This window comes from Canis lupus, chromosome 12 (genome assembly GCF_048164855.1).
Source record: "Canis lupus baileyi chromosome 12, mCanLup2.hap1, whole genome shotgun sequence".
Classification (NCBI taxonomy): domain Eukaryota; kingdom Metazoa; phylum Chordata; class Mammalia; order Carnivora; family Canidae; genus Canis; species Canis lupus.
The window spans coordinates 36,762,092-36,782,255 of record NC_132849.1 but is presented as its reverse complement, the minus strand read 5'-3'; the positions used below and the strand labels follow the sequence as shown (position 1 = coordinate 36,782,255).

At 34.4% G+C, this 20,164-nt stretch overlaps 1 long non-coding RNA gene across 1 annotated transcript in view; it reads left to right on the top strand.

Moving 5' to 3' along the window:
* LOC140600707 (uncharacterized) overlaps positions 1–17,009 on the top strand; it is a 32,434-nt gene extending 15,425 nt beyond the window's left edge. Inside the window, exons 3-4 of the long non-coding RNA XR_012003869.1 lie at positions 6,813–6,892; positions 16,462–17,009. This is a non-coding gene — a long non-coding RNA (uncharacterized lncRNA). The remainder of the gene's footprint in view (positions 1–6,812; positions 6,893–16,461) is intronic.
* The last annotated feature ends 3,155 nt before the right edge of the window (positions 17,010–20,164 follow it).

Below are 20,164 nucleotides of genomic sequence, written 5' to 3'. Positions count from 1 at the left end.
TGTCTAGAAAAAAAAATCTATGCCTCCTCCTTGGATTTCATCTTTAGTGTCTCTTCCTCATTAGTGCTGAGCATTCTCATGTTCTGTTAAATGCATTTTGGGCATGTAATTAAAATACGACCTTGTGGAGAGAGGCAAACCAAGAAATAGACTCTTAAACTATAGACAACAAACTGATGGTTACTAGAGGGGAAGTAGGCAAAGGGATGAGTTAAATAAGTGATGGAGATTAAGGAGTGAACACCAGTTTTAGTATGGAACTGTTGAACCACTAAATGGTACAACCTAAAACTAATATTACACTATATGTTAACTAACTGAATTCTGAACAAAAACTTTAAAAAATATAAAACAAAATAAAATATGAGCTCCTAAAGGTCAGTTTCCTCTTCATTTACTTATGTGCATGACATCCAGATTGGACCGTGGGTGACAGTAACTGCCCAATAAATATTTGTTCAATATTTGAAAGAATAACTGAATATCTATTTTATCATTCGTGCTTTCTTTCATTTCTTTATATATATGTTCTGACTTCCTGAAAATATTTGAGCCCTTTAAGTATACATAATATTATTTATCTCCTCCAATCAAAGAAATAGGTCAATATGAAAAAAATAGATATTCAAAGGGTATTTATTATATTAAGCTAAGTATCTATAGTCAGGTGATTCATTTGGAGGAAAGGTAGAGCTATGCTAGCAGGACATGAAATAGATTTTGAGAACAGTTTAAATTTGTTATAGATTATTGTGATTCAAAATAGTGACAGCTACAATAACAAAAACAAGCACAGTAATAATAAATATTCATTAACTACCTGGGCAACATTCTAAGGATGACCAGGAATATAGAAATAAACAAAACATACAAGAACCTCTGCCTTCATTGAGTTTACAAGCTAGTCAGGGGAGGTAGACAATAAATAATCAAATATATGGTGTTGGGTGATGATAATTGCTCTAGAGAAAAATAAAGCAGAAAGAGGGAATAGAGAGCATTGGGATGTTGCAATCTTCAATAGCATAATCAGGTGAGATGGTAACATTTCAGTAGAGACCTACACTAGATAAGGAAGGGAAGAATTAGGCAGAGGAACCAATGATGTCCTGAAATAGATTGTAGCTTCTGTTTGAGAAGCAGCAAGGAGGACAATATGGCTCTTACTGAGTGAACCAAAGGAGAACTAATATGAGAATTAACAAGAGACAGATGTCCTATGGAGCGTTGATTATCAAAGTAATGCTTTTGGCTTTTTCTTTCAGTGAGGTGGTGAGTAATAGAAAGGTATTGAGAACAATCATGTAATGCAGTGACTTCATTTTAATAGAATAACTCTGGCTCTTACAAAAAAAAAAACAAAAAAACAAAAAAACAACAACAACAACAAAAAAAAAACAAGCCCTAAAGGAAGACAAGGACAGTAGCAGCTAGACCAATAAAGGGGCTGCAGCAAGAAACTGGATCTCACTTGGATCAGAGTGTCATCATGGAACAGATGGGAAGTGGTTAGATCCTGGATATATTCTATAGGTAGAAAAACTTGATTTTTTGATGGTGTGACTGTAGGAATGATGGCATCATCTTTGACTAAGAAAGGGACTTGTACATGTTTAGTGGTGGAGCTGTTGGAGCTCCTTGAGGGAAGAATTGGGATGTTGGCTGTGGATACTTAAAGACTGCAAGTTTATTAGACAAGTTAATGGACATGCTCAGTAGGCAGTTGGATATGCAGGTCTGAAGTTTTAGGAAGAGGTCTTGGCTCTAGATATAAATTTGAGAAAAAGAAAAGAATCGATGGACTTATGTCCTTGTTTATGTAAGAGGTGATGAGATCTATTAAGTAAGTGAAATTGTTTGCCTTTATTAACTGCACAGGGAATTTATGTTATTAAGTGAAGAAAAGTCAGGGTATATGGGAACAGACTTATTTAAGTGGACAGATATGGTAAGCTGATTTTGTGAAAGTTCTCTTTTATCTACTTTTATTTTCTCAATGAAATAGGAATAAAGTTAATAACTAAGAGTGATGATGAAGGATGGAGCTAGGGTTGTTAGATGTCTTCTATATACCGAACATGTCCCATATCCATGAGACATAGAGTTGTTAGATGTCCTGTATTGACTTTGTTAGGGTATCCTAAATGTCCTACAGCCAGGTTTTTTTCAATAAATAACAAAAGTTTGGCTGTTAGAGCTATTTTTCTACCATCCTAATTGGCAGTTTACAACACTTACATGACAATGCTAGCTGAAAGTCAGACCTACACAAAGAAAAATCTGGATAATGCCTATGGTCCTCCATGCAGGTTTGGCTGAGAGAAGGCCAAAAGAGACAACTGAGAATTAAAAGTACTTATTTTTCATATTCAGGAAAGGACAAGATTGTTCTTTGGACAAAGTTCCAACTTGTGAATAAGTAAACACCATTAGAGATAACTTCAGATTTTTGAAAGTCAGCTGATCAACAGCATCCCTACTCAAGTAATTATGACTTCTGAAAGTCAGCCAATCAATAATAAAACTCCAGTCTTGAAAGGCAGCCAATCAGTGACAATTCTACACTTCTAAACATTAGCCAATCAGAAAGTGCCTCAGTCACTTTCTGAGTTTCTGAAAGGCAACAGGTCAATATCAGCCTTATTACAGTGATCACACGAACACTATTGAAAGTCCTATTATCCTCTAAACATAGAGACTCTCTGAAAGTCTGCCAATCTCTGAAAACAAGGCTTCCTAAAACTGTATATAACATCATCCCTGGCTTCACTTACAGAGATAATGTCCTACAAGTACCCTCTTACTTGCAAACAAACCAAAAGTTCACTTTTTTTTTTTCTTTTTTTGCATCAGGTAGTTCAAATTACTGTTTATAAGTTTACAGCACCTTCAACAGTTTAAGACCTGTTTATGGTTACTTCTAACTTGAGACTTGTGGATGGTGAAAGCAATAAGACTGCTGTGAGATTATCAAATTCAATTTTTTCCATTTTTTGTGGTGATTTCTAGTATGTACTTTTTAAATGTAGCCTCAAAATGTCAAATCACAGATCTAATAATTGTGAAAAATTTTCTTAATAGTGAGTATTCACTAAATAAGTAAATAGTCCTTTTAGAGGTCTTTGTGTACAATGCAATTATTCATTAAATATTTGAAGTGGTGGAAAGTCAGGTATGAACAAGCATATTGACATAAGAGATGTATGATTTTCTCAACTAGTACCAAAATAATGATAAAATAACAAAATTTTTGTTTTAAGTGAAATTCATATGAAGAAAAAATAATTGTAGTAGTTATTATAATGGCCTTCCACATCAAATATCATCAGCCAGCTCAAATGTCTTTTGAATGTACAGCTACCAAAAGTATTTTATGATTTTAAAATTGTGACCAAATTTTCAAGTTCCAGAACTAAATCTACCACAAGTTTTAAAATGGCTATATCCACTATTACAAAGATTATCAAAGACCTAATTGCTTCATCATATTACATAATAACCATGGTGTAAATAATCACAATGCAGAAAAAAATTCTTTTTTAATATTTTATTTATTTATTCATGGTAGAGACAGAGAGAGAGGCAGAGACACAAGAAGAGAGAGAAGCAGACTCCATGCAAGGAGCCTGATGTGGGACTCGATCCCAGGACTTCAGGATCATGCCCCGGGCTAAAGGCAGGCGCTCAACCACTGAGCCACCCAGGCAACCCCACAGAAAATAATTTCTTTTGCTTATGTAATACTTTTCTTATAAAGATGTCTTCCTTATATGAGGCTCTGGAGAACAAAATTCATTTGAGACTTCAAAAACTATAAATTTTTGCAGAGACTCTCTTTTTGAGTTACAGCGTAATGAGAAAAAATGTACTTCTCTTGATAGAATAAAAATACAAATTTTGGTAAATGTCTTTGTAAAGTGCAAATGATATTTATTCAAAGTTGAAGCCAAGCACAAATAATTCTTTGGAAAGTGTGAACTCTTCTGCCCATGTACTACACGGTGTTGCTCAAAGAGCATGCCATATCCTTTATGATAACAATAAAGTGGTTCCATAAAATTATTCTCTAATTTCAGTATTCCCTGTCAAACTGAGTGAGTAAAGGATTTTTAAAATTTTGTTGCAATTCAGTATCCTTCAGTTCTCCTACATTCAAAAGCCCATTGACTTTCTTTAACAAATACAGTTGAGATCTCCAATTTATTTGAAGCACTGAAATTAAACTTTAATTCTATAGAAGAGGCCCCCAAAATTCTTGTTGACTTTTTAAATAACCCATTGAGTGGTTTCTACTTATTTCTTGTTCATCATTTTCAATATATCTTTAGCAATAGGATTATACAAATTGAAAGAAGAGCAAATAGGGTTATTGGACTACTTCATTACTTAAAGAAAACTGTGGAATGTGTTAAAGACAGAACTAATGAAAAATTTATCCCTGTGTGTCAAGCTGTTTTTTAAAAGGAGAATATTACCATGAATGGAACAGGAACTCCATCTTTAAATGTATACTTATGATGGCATTTTCCATTATTACCTTTTGAAATGTACTTCATACCTTGAAGAATTTGATTCTTTTACATGAATATTACATGGGAAAAAGTGAAAACATATGCAGTGTTGAAAAATAAGAGGATGAAAATTGAAGAAATACTCTTTCTATTTAGGGTCCATTCTTAATCCTAAAGAATGGTTAAGCAAGTCATGCCAGGAAAGATGGTACTATGTATTCCAATAAATCAAATTTGAAGGGCAATTCTGAGACTTGGTAACTTTATGCCAGTACATGATTGTATACTGGCTTATATTGCTAATGATGAATGTATTTTTTCATGAATATGTTTTCAGTGAACAAAAAGACAAAATAAGTTGGATGGGATCACTGTAGAAGCTATTTTACAATGTAATGGAATATGGACTGCAAGGGATTTTATAAACAAATTCTGTGAGCAAAGAACTGTTTAGAAGAGCCAAATCATCAGGAAAAATATTCTTTAAAAGCAGAGTTATATTTCAGATAAGCAACAAGTAATTCTCTAGTAAAACTATGACCAAGGCAGCCCGGGTGGCTCAGTGGTTTAGCACTGCCTTCCACCCAGAGTGTGATCCTGGAGACCCGGGATGGAGTCCCACGTCGGGCTCCCTGCATGGAGCCTGCTTCTCCCTCTGCCTGTGTTTCTGCCTCTCTCTCTCTCTCTTTCTCTCTCTCTCTCTCTCTCTCATGAATAAATAAATAAAATATTAAAAAAAAAACTATGACCAGTGCTTCTATTATCTCAAAGTACATTTGGATAGTGCTTAGAAATTATTCAAATTTACCTGGGCATCTTGTTCCATTTGTTAAATCAGGCAAGCTTAATAGAGATGGAGATTTTGAGGAGAGATGGAAAGACATGAATCACCTTGGGCAGTGCCTGAATGAATGAGCCAGGAAAATGTAGTGTGACAATCATGCAGCATTTTAGGATGCAAAGAAGTTTAGTCACAAATTCTAAGTAGTCAGAATGGGTTTGTGTTTATTTCCAATCACCTTCAGCTGTGTAAGCATAGACAGCGAATGGATGGAGACATGTATTTAATTAGAGTTATAATTTTATGTATAACATTATTCTAATAAAAGTATTTCCATTAAAAATCATTGCTATGTGATTCTAGTCTTTACTCTTGACCATTAGGCTAAACTTCCTCTCAGGGAGAAGTGATTACTTAAGATTAAAATCTTGTTTCCCTATAAAATCTGAAATAAAAAACAAAGAAAAGGGCAGCCTGGGTGGCTCAGAGGTTTAGCAGTGCCTTCAGCCAACAGTGTGATCTTGGAGACCCGGGTTCGAGTCCCATGTCGGGCTCCCTGCATGGAGTGTGTCTCTGCCTCTCTCTCTCTCTCTCTCTCTCTCTCTCTCTCTCTCTGTCTGTCTCTCATGAATAAATAAATAAAATTTAAAAAAAGAAAAGTTAAATTGTATTTAAATAAAACAATTAGTAAACCAAGTATATGTAAATTATAATCTCCAACATTGAAAGATGGCTCTCATCTCTTAGTCTGCTTCTAGCTTTGCTCTTGCTATCTTCTAAAGAATGTAAGGAAGGTCACACTTGTTAGGATATAGCAAAGAACAAGAAAATTGAATGATCTTCACAAAAGTCAGAAATGCCATATAGCTTGAAGTAAATATTTAGAAAATATAGGGGTTAATTTTGATCCATTCACCAAGTCAATACCACAGACATATTTCTGTGACCTCAACTGCAACTGTGGTATCATTCTCCGAATAATATACCAATGCCAAGGAGATACATTCAATCTTACCTAACACACTTTGAGCTTTTCTGAAGATGAAACAAAGCACCTACAAGTAGAAAGAATCATTGGGCCAAAAGTGTTCCCCCAGCACACTATCTAGGATTGTCCCTTTTTTAATTCTTACATTAATAAGGTTGGAAGCTTTTGCTATTCTTTATTTTTTTTCTTATATATTTGAGTTTGTATTTCCCAAAGGATTTTGACTATAAGCAATATATATTTCCCATCTAAAATGCCTCTGTTGTATTGCAGAGACAGAAAATATTCTCTATTTTTCTACTCGTCCCGTAACACAAATGCTTTTAGACATTCAATGATCTATTTCTTTAGTAAGTCTCTTTCTATTTCAGTGTTTATGCATGAGATTGATCTAATGCCCAGAAGAGAAATATCATCGTCAGCTTTTACAACATTTTCAGAAAGGCACATATGCATTTTGCTTCTGTTTTATGAAGCTCTTTTTACTGCTTTCTCTTAAGAACATATTATGAAAAATCCAATTTCCCTGCAGATATGTCGGACCGTGCTGTTTCTTGAAAGCTGGAACAAAATCTGCTTTCCAGATGACTTATGCAATTTGGAACCAAATAGGTGGGTGTTCAGCTTGAGAAATTTTCATAGAATTATCATTTGCAATATTTCCACAGTCTGGAACAGGAACTCATTGATTGTTTTTAATCTGATGTACATCCAGTAATGAGGAGCCAGGCACCACTCTGAGCATAGATTTGAATAATCTCATGAATTGTTTTGTACTAACTGGCTCAGTGAGCCAAAGAGAAATCTGAGGTAAATATGGCTCTAGAATGCAGATGTGGAAGAGGAAGGAAGAAGAGGATAGTCAAGGAGTAAAGGGAAGTTTCCAAAGAAAAAACAACTGCCATCTTTCTCCTCAACTACCATTTGTTTGTATGGTTGTATATTTACTTGTTTTTAATGTAATAGTATTTGATATGTGGAAAAGAATTAATGTAACATAACTGTGAAAACTAAAACACAATCATAAAGTGAAACTCCATGAACCCACTATCCAACTTAAGAAGTAAAGTCTTACAACACCATGCTACCTGTGTGCTCCTCCTTACCCACTCCTGCACAAAAGTGACTACAATATAAGTGTTACTTATACCCTTCTTAGTGTATCTTTACATTTTTCACTACTTATGTATTGATTCAGAAACACTATCAGCTTCCTTTCTTTCAGACCTTTGTAAACATAACATCATACTGTAAGTAGATTTCTTAGATTGCTTATTTATGCATATTGTGACATATAGGTTTATTTCATCCATTTCCATTTGCAAAATATCTGAGTAGGTGAATAAATCATTCTATTTATCTATTTTTCTGTATATTTGAAGTCTTTCTTTCTTCCTCTTTCCCTTCATCTGTCTTTTCTTTCTTTTCTACCTCTCTCCCCCATCCTTCCATTCTTACAATCCCCTTCTCTTTACTTTCTCCTACCCTTACTTTCTTCCCCATCTCCTCCTTCCTTCCTTCCTTCTTTCCTTCTTCCTTTCATTTTCTTATTTTCTATTACATTAGTTTTGCCACAGATGTTTTAAGAATTTATTTTTTAAAGCAGTTTTGGGTTTACAGCAGAATTGAGAGGAAAGTACAGAGATTTCCCTATATACTCCCTTCCCCTACACATGCATACCTTCCCCTAGTATCAACATCTCCCACCTCAGGGTACATTTGTTACCATCAGAGAACCTACACTGACATATCATATTACCCAAAGTCCACAGTTTACATTAGGGTTCATTCTTGGTGTTATACATTCTATGAATTTGGACACATGTATAATGATACGTAACTTTCATTATGGTATTCTGCAGAGTGTTTTTACTGACTGAAAAATCCTCCATGTTCTGCCAATTCATCTCACCCCACACCCCCTCAATCACATTTCCATAGCTATCTCTTGGCACTTGACCAAAGAAAGCATCTAACATGTTTACATGGAAGTGAAATTGTTAGATCATAGCTTACGGAAATGTTCAACCTCTTAAAATAATGTTAGCGTGTGCCTTATATTTATACTTATACCAGAAATTGGTTGATTCATTTCCTCTCTAATACCCAGATTTGTCTGACTTCTTAATTGTTGTGAGAATTAATATCTATGGGAATAAAATCATGTCAATGGGTTTAAAATGGTAATTTGTATTTCCCTTATTGCTAATGAGGTTAAACATTTTTTCATGTGTTTGTTCTCTCATCATGTTTCGTCCTCTCTGAGATGCCTGTTTGTGTCTTTTACCTAATTTTCTATTGAGTTTTGTCCTTTTCTAATTGATTTGGAAGTGTTAATCCCTTGTAAATTGCATGTACTGTAAACATTTCTCAGTTTGTGTCTTGCCTTTTCACTATCTCTAGGCTGTCTTTTGTTGAAGTTTTCAATTAACAAACAGTGGAATTTATACATTTCTTAATGTTTAGTCTGTATCTTAATTTAAGGTACCTTTCCCTAGATCAAATTTGGAACAAAAATAAATATTATTCCTTATTTTCTTCTAAGGCCTCAGAGATTCTCCTTGAATTTTTAAGTCCTCGGCTCATCTGGAATTGACTTTTGTGTATGGTGGAAAGTAAGAATTCAATTTAAGGATCCGATTTTTTTTGTGGGCAATTAATTGCTCAATCACTTTTATTGATAGTCCCTCCATCCCACAATGATCTTCAATCCCACTTTTGTAATATATCAAGTTGTAAAATACAAGTCTATTTCCCAGATCTTCATTTTGTTCCTTTAGTCAATATTTTTCAATTCCTGTGCCAGTTTCATATTGACTTTATCATTATAGCCTTATGATATGCCTTGATATCTGGCAGGGCTGGCAGGGCACATGCACATCCCTTACTCTTCTTCCTCAGAAATGTTTTAGCCTTTTTTTTTTTTTTTTTTTTGCCTCTTCACATATATTTTAGAATTAGTTTGTCAAGATTCATGAAAAGGCCCATTGGGATTTTGGTTGAAATTGCACTGAATTCAGATAAATTGCAGGAAAATTGATATTTATACATGATTTTGAGCTTCCTATCTGTAAGAATAATATCACTCTTCATTTATTTAAGTCTTTCAGAAAAAGTTGATTGGACGTGGAGTTTCATCTTCTCTCTCAATTTTGCAGCTTAGCAAAATGCTGGCTTAGCTGGTCTGAATTTGACGAAGTTCCAGATCAGCACTAAATTCTCCAATAGATATGTAATGCAAGCCACACGTGTAACTCAAAATTTTCTAGTAGCTGCATTAAAAAAAAAAAACAGTAAAAAGACACAGGTGAAGTTAATTTTAATATATATTTAAGATATTATCTTTTTGACATGAAAGCAATATGAAAGTTGGTAATATTTTACACTTTTTCTCCTGTCTTCAAAATCTAGTGTATATTTTATCTCCAAAACACAACTCAGTCAGGACTAACCTCATTTTAAGTGCTCAATAGCCATATGTGACTAGTGTCTACTGTACTGGACACCGTGGCTGTAGTTACCCCATTTCTTTGATCAGGAAGTGTTATTGAATACATAATTACATAGACATTTCTTGGCCCTTCTTTTAGCTACAAATACATAAAGCAGCAGTAGGAAAGAGTCTTCCACCAACACCTTTTTCCTGAAGTACTCACTCCAGTGATGTCTGTGCTTGAAAGAATGTTCATTTTCCAATTGTTGGATGTCGAGATCTACATATGTTTATTTAATCAAGCTTATTAATTACATTGTTCATAATACATATATTTATGAATATTGTATCTGCCTGATCTATTAATAATTGGGAGAAATGAGCTAAAATATTAACACTATGATAGGTAAGCTATCCTGAAAGAGTTTCAGGATTTTTGTGCTGCTATAAGCATTTTCCTACAGAACCACCCTATTTGTTCATTTTGTCTCAATTCAAAGCATTCAACATCAGTTTCAATCCTTTCTTGTTTTTATTTTTGTTTTACCTTTTTAGGAAATTTATTGGTATAGGAAATGGGGTATTCTGTGTTTGAGATTTCCCTTATTTCAGCAACCCAGTTGGTACTCTATTAAAACAATGCTTTATTCCTGCTACAAAACAAATAGCAGGAGTTTCCTTGAGTGTTAGATACTTTTCCAGGAGTAAAACCCCTTTATTGGTATTTATAAAAGCATTTTTCCTTACATTAATTTTATACTACCTAAAAATCCTGTAGGAAATTAATGTCTGTATATTAATATAAAAATTATTTTCCACATTGTCTTTTGAATTTTTTAATTGATATTTTTCTGTGTTTTACAAAAGTTTTAAATGTTTAGGTTTTCAAAGCTACTTGCTATAACTTCGTGTTTTCTGGCTTTTTTTTTTTTTAAAGATTTTATTTATTTATTCATGATGGACAGAAACAGAGAGAGAGACAGAGACAAATGCAGAGGGAGAAACAGGCTCCCCACAGGGAGTCCTATGTGGGACTGGATCCCAGGACTCCAGGATCATGCCCTGAGCCAAATGCAGAGGCTCAACCCCTGAGCCACCCAGGAATCCCATGTTTTCTGACTTTGTTTCCATATTTACAAATATCTACTCCAATAAAGATTCCATAAATAATTATCAATATTCTTCTAATATGTTCATAGCTTTTTATTAATACTGCCTTTCATTTATCTAAAGTTTATTTTAGAGAAAAGATTGTGTAGGAATCTCATCTAACTTTTACTTCAGTGATTATCCAATTTTCCTGGAATCATTAATGAATATAATCCATTCTTTTTCTGATTACTTGAAATGCTACTTTTATCATAGAGTAGATTATCTTCATTTCTTGAACATTTTCCTGGTTCTGCTATTCCAATAATCTATCTAATAGGTTTAAGTGTTTTAATTTTAATTAATACTGGTTTATAGCAAAGCATAACATGTATTATCATAAATACATCTTTATTGCTTTATTTGTGGATTTTTTCACATATTTATTATTTTCTGTTTTAAACTTTAAACATTTAATACTTTAAACATCCTTGGATGAAAAGACTTGCTAAGATTATAATTGTTACATCCTTTTTTAAAAAGATTTTTTACTTATTTATTTGAGAGTGAGAACATGAGCATGAGGGAAAGCATTAACATGGTGGGCAGAAAGAGAAGGAGAAGCAGGCTCCCCACTGAGCAGGGAGCCCAATGCTGGGCTTCATCCCAAAACCCTAAGATCATGACTTAAGCCAAAGGCAGACTCTTAAATGACTGAGCCACCCAGGCGCCCTTATAATTGTTAAATCTTTTATATTAATTTTCAGATATTTTTTATTAACATTCTCATTCTAGCAAAGTTGTTTTTATTTCTCAATTTATTCAACTTGTTAGTGTCCATTACTGGAATTCTAAACTTCTCTTCACCTGGGTCCTATAAAAGCTTATTTCTAGGGATCCCTGGGTGGCAGAGCGGTTTGGCACCCACCTTTGGCCCAGAGCGCGATCCTGGAGACCCGGGATTGAATCCCACGTCGGGCTCCCGGTGCATGGAGCCTGCTTCTCCTTCTGCCTGTGTCTCTCCCTCTCTCACTCTCTCTCTCTGTGACTATCATAAATAAATAAAAATTAAAAAAAATTAAAAAAGCTTATTTCTAAGACAAGTAATTTTTTTTCTAAAACTTTTTTTATTAGAAAAAACAGCAAACATAATCAAAAGTAGAGAGAATAGTAAAATGAATGCCTGTTTATTTATTACCTGGAATCAGCAGTTATCAACTAATGGCTACTTTTGTTTCATTTGTGCCCTCATCTAGGTCCAAATCACCCATTTTATTTTGAAGCAAATTCCAGAAATCATATTATTTTATATATGCCAATATTTTGGTATTAGTAAAAGGACTCATTGTTTTACATAATCACATTACTATTATCACAGCTCAAAAATTAAATATAATTCCAAATAAATAATTCCAACTAAACCTTATATGTTGCAATTTCCTCGTCTGGAAAATGGAGGAAATAGTACTATATCGTAAGTAAAAAACAAAACAAAACTAATGTTATTATTAATAATTTAAAAGATCATATTCATTTTTCTTTTGGTCTACTCTGTGACATTTATTGAGGTATTTTTTATGTTGAGTTGTCATGCATTTCTAGAATGAAGGCTCTTTGGTACTTATATATTGATATTTTAGTATATTTTTAGAATTGAGTGCTGAGCATCTTACTTTGTAATTTTGCATCTATCTTGAAATATTACTTTTTAGACTTTAATTAATTTTTTTCTGCTATTTGAAACTTGTTTATGGAAGCATTTGGTCTTGATATTTAGGGAGGTCATTCTTTTTCAGTTTCTTTACCTGGCTTTATCCTTTATCTTTCTTAAAGTCTGAGTCTAGGTTGCATAGCCCTTTTCTAATCTCCTAAAGAATATTATTATATTGTACTTGTTTTGTAATTTTTCTGCATAGTCTTTCTCTCCCATAGAGTGTGAGCCTTTCAATGGTAAGAACCATTCCTAAGGGACACCTGGGTGGCTCAGCGGTTGAGTGTCTGCCTTTGGCTCAGGGCGTGATCCTGGTCATGGGATCGAGTCCCACATTGGGCTCCCTGTGAAGAGCCTACTTCTCCCTCTGTCGGTGTCTCTGCCTCTCTCTCTCTGTCTCTCATGAATAAATAAATAAAAATCTTAAAAAAAAATAAAAGAACCATTCTTGATAATAGATACTCAACAACTGTTGGCCAAATAAATGAGTGAATTAATTAATATATTTGTATAGCACTGAATACACTGATTGACATAGACATCAGTTGCTCTTTTTCATTTAGCAAAAATTTAAAAAATAATAATCATGGATTGGGGGGAATGAAGATGATAATCCCATTATGTTCTAAAAATCACTCCGTCCTTTTGAAGCCTTTATGTAAAATAATGGGTATTGAGGCAACTACTCTTCCGAAAGTGCCCAGGATACATGAATTGCTCATCTTTGGTTTTCTTTTTTCACAACCTCCACTCCCTGTTCAATGCTTCCTAAGAAATCTAAATGGATGAAGAATACCATGTGCTGAGAATAAAAGAGACAAAATATCTGAAAGGGTAAGTGAGAAACAAACTTTCTCAAAATCATAAATTATATGGTAATGCCATCAAGCATTCTTCACGCAGATAGAAAAAGGATAAACTCAGCAGGTGATGATGATAAAGGCTGTAAACATTCATTTTTGGTCTGCAGGAGACTTGCTGTCATCCCTTAGGGAAACCGTTTAATATGTGTGAGGTTCAGTGTTTTTATCTCTTACAATGATAACTTGTTTTACAGGAATTTAACCCAAGAACTTAATAATAATTAAAACTCCAAAAGGAAAATGAAAAACAATTAAGAATCATTAAAATAATTGTAGATATTAGATAACAATAATGTGAGAAATTTAAATAATCTAAAAGCTATGTTTAAAAGAAAGTATTTAGAGTTGATCATGAAATAATGGAATGTTTCAGATTTGTTTTAAATCTGAAAATGAATTTGTATACACCAGGAGTTTTGTCAGCTTTATTGTTCTGTGTAAAAGTTAATCTTGGACAGAAAGGGCTGTTCCTCAATTTCGACTGTCCCGGAAAGGAAACAAGTCATTTTTTTACAATGAATTATACACATTTTGCTTCCAATCAATGTCAAATGCTAGTTCATATCCTATACATTTGAAACATGCACTTGCTTCGATTATGTTCTGGGTATTTCTCTCATATTTTGTTAGGTTTCATTGTGTTTAATGTTTTTGTTTGGCTTTTCACAAAATATATATTTTGAAATTTTGTGCTTTAATGGATTTTGTTGTTGTTTTTTTTTCCTGTCCCAATTTTGAGGGAGTTGGTAGAAAGGCTGTAGCCTGTCATGTATATGGAACAACTATTATAATATTTCAGAAAAAAATAGAAGTTTCCAGGCACTTACTGAAAGCTGTTTTATTTTTAATGAAGATTCTAAATTGTATGTTTAATTTGTCCCATTCACTTTTTCAGGAGGCTTTCTGTCTTTAAACAGCAGTCCCTCCCTGCTCTCACACTCCCACCCATCCACACATACAATGTGCATATATGAATCTAACACCTTTTGACTTTTTGGACATGTTAGAGAGATCCCTGGGAGCCTGATTGCAGAGATTCAGTTCAGCTCATCAAACTGTAATCATCTAGTGTGCACATCTGTTCATGTCAATATAATAGATACTCTGCAGAACAAATAAAACAAAATCTACTCTGCTCACGGTAGTGCTAGAGAACAGTGGGACTCTAACATAGCAACCAGTATCATATCTCCATTAGACTAGTTTTGTATTTCACTATGAAAGTTTGATAACACAAAACCCTCTTCCGCATCACCCGATTCATCCATTTTAACCCCCTCCATTTCATTTTTTTCCTTCACAAAGCATTTACATCTTGAGCCTAATAATGCAAAATATAACACTATATTTTTATAATGCTAATTTCCACAAATCCTGCCTTCATCCATGCACAGCACTGTGAGGTGTGGATGTCCCTCCTTTATGGGGATAAACAGTTTTCGTCTTGCCAGTTCCCAACAGTTTTCCTGATTTAAAATATAAATACATAGTTGGAGTTTCTTTGGTTACCTCCTAGGGAAGGAGAGATAAAGCTAAAGCAGATACCATATATGTCTAAACTAGGATTTTTAAAAGGAACTTCTCACTTATAATTAGCCTCTTTTCCATTATTGTTATTCCATCAGTAGTCCTTGCTTTGAGATTTTTTAGTATCAGGAGATATTTAATTTATAAAACTAGTTGTTGATTCACAGATAGAACCAGAACTGGACAAGATCACTTTTGATAGAATTATTAGCATAACTGAAAATGTGTCTGAAGATCTCAATATAGTTATTCCTCTTTTTAAATCATATTTGACTTCACCAATAAGATTATAGTATTATCAAAATTGCCCAAAGACCAATTACAAGATTCAATAGTTAAATACCATAATTATAAAGGAATTAACTATTGAAAGCATGTTAATCCTTAATACTAATTTTGCAGGGCCATTATTAACTTTTGAGGAAAGATCAGCATTCTCAACTAAATCTCTAAAGTCTAGTGTTTTTAGATATCAGAACATAATAGCTCTGCATGTGTGTGTGTATGTATGTATAATCTATGTTGCCATCTAAGAGCTATTGAAAGAAGCATGTGTAATGACACATCAGGGGAGTATTTGTTTATTTGTTTTTGTTTTTGTTTTTCCAAAACCTCTATAAAATAAGTTTTTTTAAAAAACCTCCAACTGAACAATCTATCACAATACTCCCACTTGGGTACACCCAGAAAGAGTCACATCTGGAAATCAGTGAGGAAATTATCAGTAAACCAGACAAGAAAAAAATAATGACTTGAATTAAGGAAATAGTAATAAGGGATGAAGAAAAGGGAAAATTAAGAGAAATTAAGGTGTTAAAATTGAAAGGGTCGGACATTTTTAAAGATCTGGAGCGTTTGGGGCAGCCCAGGTGGTTCAGCGGTTTAGCATCGCCTTCAACCCAGGGTCTGATCCTGGAGACCTGGGATCGAGTCCCACGTTGGGCTCCCTGCATGGAACCTGCTTCTCCCTCTGCCTGTGTCTCTGCCTTTATCTCTCTGTGTCTCTCTCATGAATAAATAAATAAAATCTTAAAAATAAATAAGTAAATAAATAAATAAATAAATGAACAACAAATAAAAGATCTGGAGTGTGTTGTGAGGAAGAAACCGATATCCACAATGACGCCCATGATTCTGTCTTGAGCAGTAGAGAAATATGCTTGAATATATCATTATAGCCTTTGCAACAGAAGTTCTAGTATGAAAGAATGAAAAAATGTTATTAAAACACTATTATAAAAGGACAATCAAATTTCATGCAATTTCTGGGATCACAACAGAAGGGAATTCCAAATTGTAATTGGGCAATTTAGAATATTCCAGGGACCTAGATCAGTGATGCCAAGCCCAAATACTGTTTGAATGCTGGAGTAGTCACATGTTATCTAATGAGTTTCAATATAGTTAAGTTTGGCAAAATATCCTTTTTGCTTCCATGGTCTGCAGGGTCTTCCTAGTTTGAGGACTCCTTAAAGGATTAGCTAAGGCCTTTGCTGTGACTACATTGTATTTCAATTTCATCCTCTGCCCAATCCTTTTTCCTTCTCTCTCCCCACAGGTGTTAATTCTGAAAGCACTCCATAATAAAGTTCCTTCAGACAAATCTGCATCTCAAAGTCTTCTTCCTGGAGAAACCAACCTGTATAGAATTTCAGCAAGTCCTAATTTTCCATCCTTTCAATTTGAGATACAGGCAATATTTTTCAAGCATATATTTATGGTTATATAGGTATATAGATTTCATATATATGACATATATAATATAAAATAAGTCGATCATAGCAAGATTTCAAGAATACACTAAGATACTTTGCCAGAAGGTTCATTGTTGTACCAACTACCATTATGAACCAGACACAAGCCACAGTACAAAGGATCCTGAGGCATATGTCATTTCAGGGATGTGAATCATTGAACGCAGTATCACTCATAGTCACTGCTAGAACTTAGAACAATCTTAAGTTGACTGATCTTAAATTGGTGGAGATACTTTCTTTGACTCTGTTACAAAAATCCAGGGGGGAAAGAGTCCAAAATAGAAAGGTATACTAGAATTCTATAGCTAAATCTAGAATTGTCTAGCATGTAGTGATTCTACAACCTACGCCAGATTATTTCTCCACCCTTATTTCCCTCCTTGGTGTTCCATCTGCAATGTGTTTTCTGATGTCGAGTATCTACCAATGCAGAGAATAAAGCCCTTTTTTTTTTCCTTTTGATAGAGTATTGCTAAATTCTTTCCACTCAGAGGTCAAATTATTTTATTCTATCAGGTTTTTTTTAATATTTCAAGTTTTTGCTTAAATTTTAGTAAGCAGCATATAGTATAATATGAGTTTTAGAGGTAGAATTTGGTGATTCCTCACTTACATACAACACCCGATGCTCATCACAAGTGCCTTCCTTAATATCCATCACTCATTTAGCCCATCTCTCTGCTTGCCTCCCCTCCAACCACCCTCAGTTTGTTCTCTGCAGTTAAGAGTCTCTTATGACTTGCCTCCTTCCTTTTTTTTCACTTTCCTTATGTTCATCTGTTCTGTTTTTTAAATTTCATATATGAGTGCAATTATATGGTATTTGTCTTTCTCTGACTGGCTTATTTTGCTTACCATAATATATTGTGGCTCCATCTACATCATGCAAATGGCCAAATTTCATACTTTGTTATGGGTGAGTACCTATCAGTTTAGAAATACAATGGTTTTCTTAATACATCCCACCTAGATTAAAATAAAACTGAAATTGTTTATCAGGAGGTATCTAGAAGTACTGACTTCTAATATATTCTCTATCACTAAAAATGATGATACGAATGATGCAGTTTATTTTCATTATGTGTGCTGTTATAGTTTCCATGCTTAGCAATTTTGAGTAATCCTCAAAAATCATAACCCTGTAATGTATATTACTATGTCCAATTTATTGATGAGGAACTCAAGTACAGCAAGTCTGGGCAGCTTAACCATAGCCACTCAGCTGGAAAGTAGTGAAGGCCAAATATGAATCTGGGCAACATAGCTCTAAAATAAGGGCTCTGAACTTTGACACTCCGCTGCCTCCTGCTAAAAGTACCGCCATCCTCCTAGATCTTTAAATATAAAACAGTGGATTACAATAAATTAGGCCAAAACCCTACCTCTAAACCAAACCTTAAGCCAAACACTAATCCTCATTCTTGATATAAATGTTTCCTTTTCAAACAAATCTGCCAGCAGCTCTTAACATTTCTCTTTTAAATCACCAGGAACAATCTATTCCTACCCTTGCCATTTCGCCTGAGGGCACCAGTCGCTATACATCCACATGTTAACATCTACACAAATGAATGTCTGACAACATGCCAACCTTGGTCTCCATGGCATTTGTTTCCACAATTTTTTAAAACACCTCTCATGCAGGTTCAGCAGCATGTTCAGCATCATTTAAACCACAAAGCAGAAAAACTTATGCAAATGCACACAGCCAATATGAAAAGTCCATTGATTTCCTGGGGTTAAATATAATGAATTCTCATAAATTTTGTGTTTATGAACTAATGGAAAAGGACTAATAGTAGTAACCAGGGGGAGAGACTATACTTGGGAGAATTGTATACAGAAGGTTATATCACAGCACCACAATAATGCAATCAAGGAACCACAATCATTCATTCAATGTATTGCTTTAAAATAGCACTTAGGGGCTGCGCCTGGACGGCTCAGTTGGTTAAGCATCTGCCTTTAGCTCAGGTCCTGATCCCAGGATCCTGGGATGGAGCCCCCCCCCCCCCCCCCCCCCCCGCCCAGTCGGCTTTCTGCTCAGCGGGGAGCCAGATTTTCCCCCTCCTTCTTGCTTATGCTCTCTCTCACTATTTCTATCTCTCATAAATAAATAAATAAATAAATAAATAAATAAATAAATAAAATCTTTAAAAATATAAATAAATAAAACAGCACAGTCTAGATCATATATGCTTGGAAGGAAAATGAACTTTATGCCTATTATTCTACAAAAAACATATGAATAGGAAAAGGAGACTGGGCATTAAGAAAGCATAACTCAGAAAGTAAACAAGATTTTAAAATTATTAGTAAAATTGATTACTGTCCTGTTCTGGTGTCCAGTTTCATCAAATGGAAATGTGGCAAGAAGTGTGGGGAAAGTATTCAATCACAGTATGGGCAGGAGTATATGATTATTATCCAGAAAATCTCAGTTTGATTTCCAGCTACTTCATTGCTGCATGTAAAACTTTAATCAAGTTGTAGAAATGCTCTATATGTCGGTAGTCAGAGAAACATGTTACTTATGTATTTATATTGTCTAATATGTTAGATAATCTAAACAGAAGTACTTAATTCCAGAACAAGAAAGTAGGAAACTTTAGGTCAGTGCTAACTGAATGTGACCTCCTTTGGTTCTTAAGGGCATTGGAAAAAAGTCATTCTATAATAAAAAAAATAAATTTAACACATCTTATATATTTGTAGAGCCCTCACTATTAATTGTATTTTCTATTCAAGATAATTAAAGTATGGGAGATGTTATGGAGTGGAAATGTGCTTAAATACCATAGTGTTCAGGGTCAAATCAGGAGACAGAAACTGTAGAGTAATTTGAACAATGAATGCTTAATATAAATGATTATTAACTTGTAACAAGGGACTAGCTACCAAGGGGATAAAGAGAAATTGAAAGAACACAGGAGCAGAAGATATAGAGATGAGGGAGAGCACCAAAGAAGGAGCAACTTGAGAGAAAGACCCTCACTTCCAAAGGTATGATTCAGACCTCATGATAGAGGGAATGGCTGTAGCCTACAGGTCTATAATGTAGTTCACTAAAGTGCCATAGGCTAAGATTTGCACACAGGAAACTAACCACTACAGTGCTGAAAACCCTCACCTGTCAGCTGCCCGAGGAAATGCTATTGAACTTGACTACTGTACTGTCTACTAACACCAGAAGTATTCATTAGGAAGCTGCCTACATAAAGACCCTCAGCTGGGATATTAGCTGGAGTGTCCGTGGAACTCCCCAGGAAGTTGTTCATGGTGAAAATACTGAAACACTTGGGGAGTAAGTACCACTAAATGTCTGTCACTATGTGTCCCACATGCCAACCAAATGCTGAAATAGGGAGAAGAAACAAAGAAACACCAGGACAAGGAAGAGAAGCCCCTTACTCCTACAGTGTACCTCAATGCCCTGTACCGACAAAAATGAACATAATTAAATAAAGGAGAAATGTTTACAAGGTCTAGTTTAAGTATCACAAG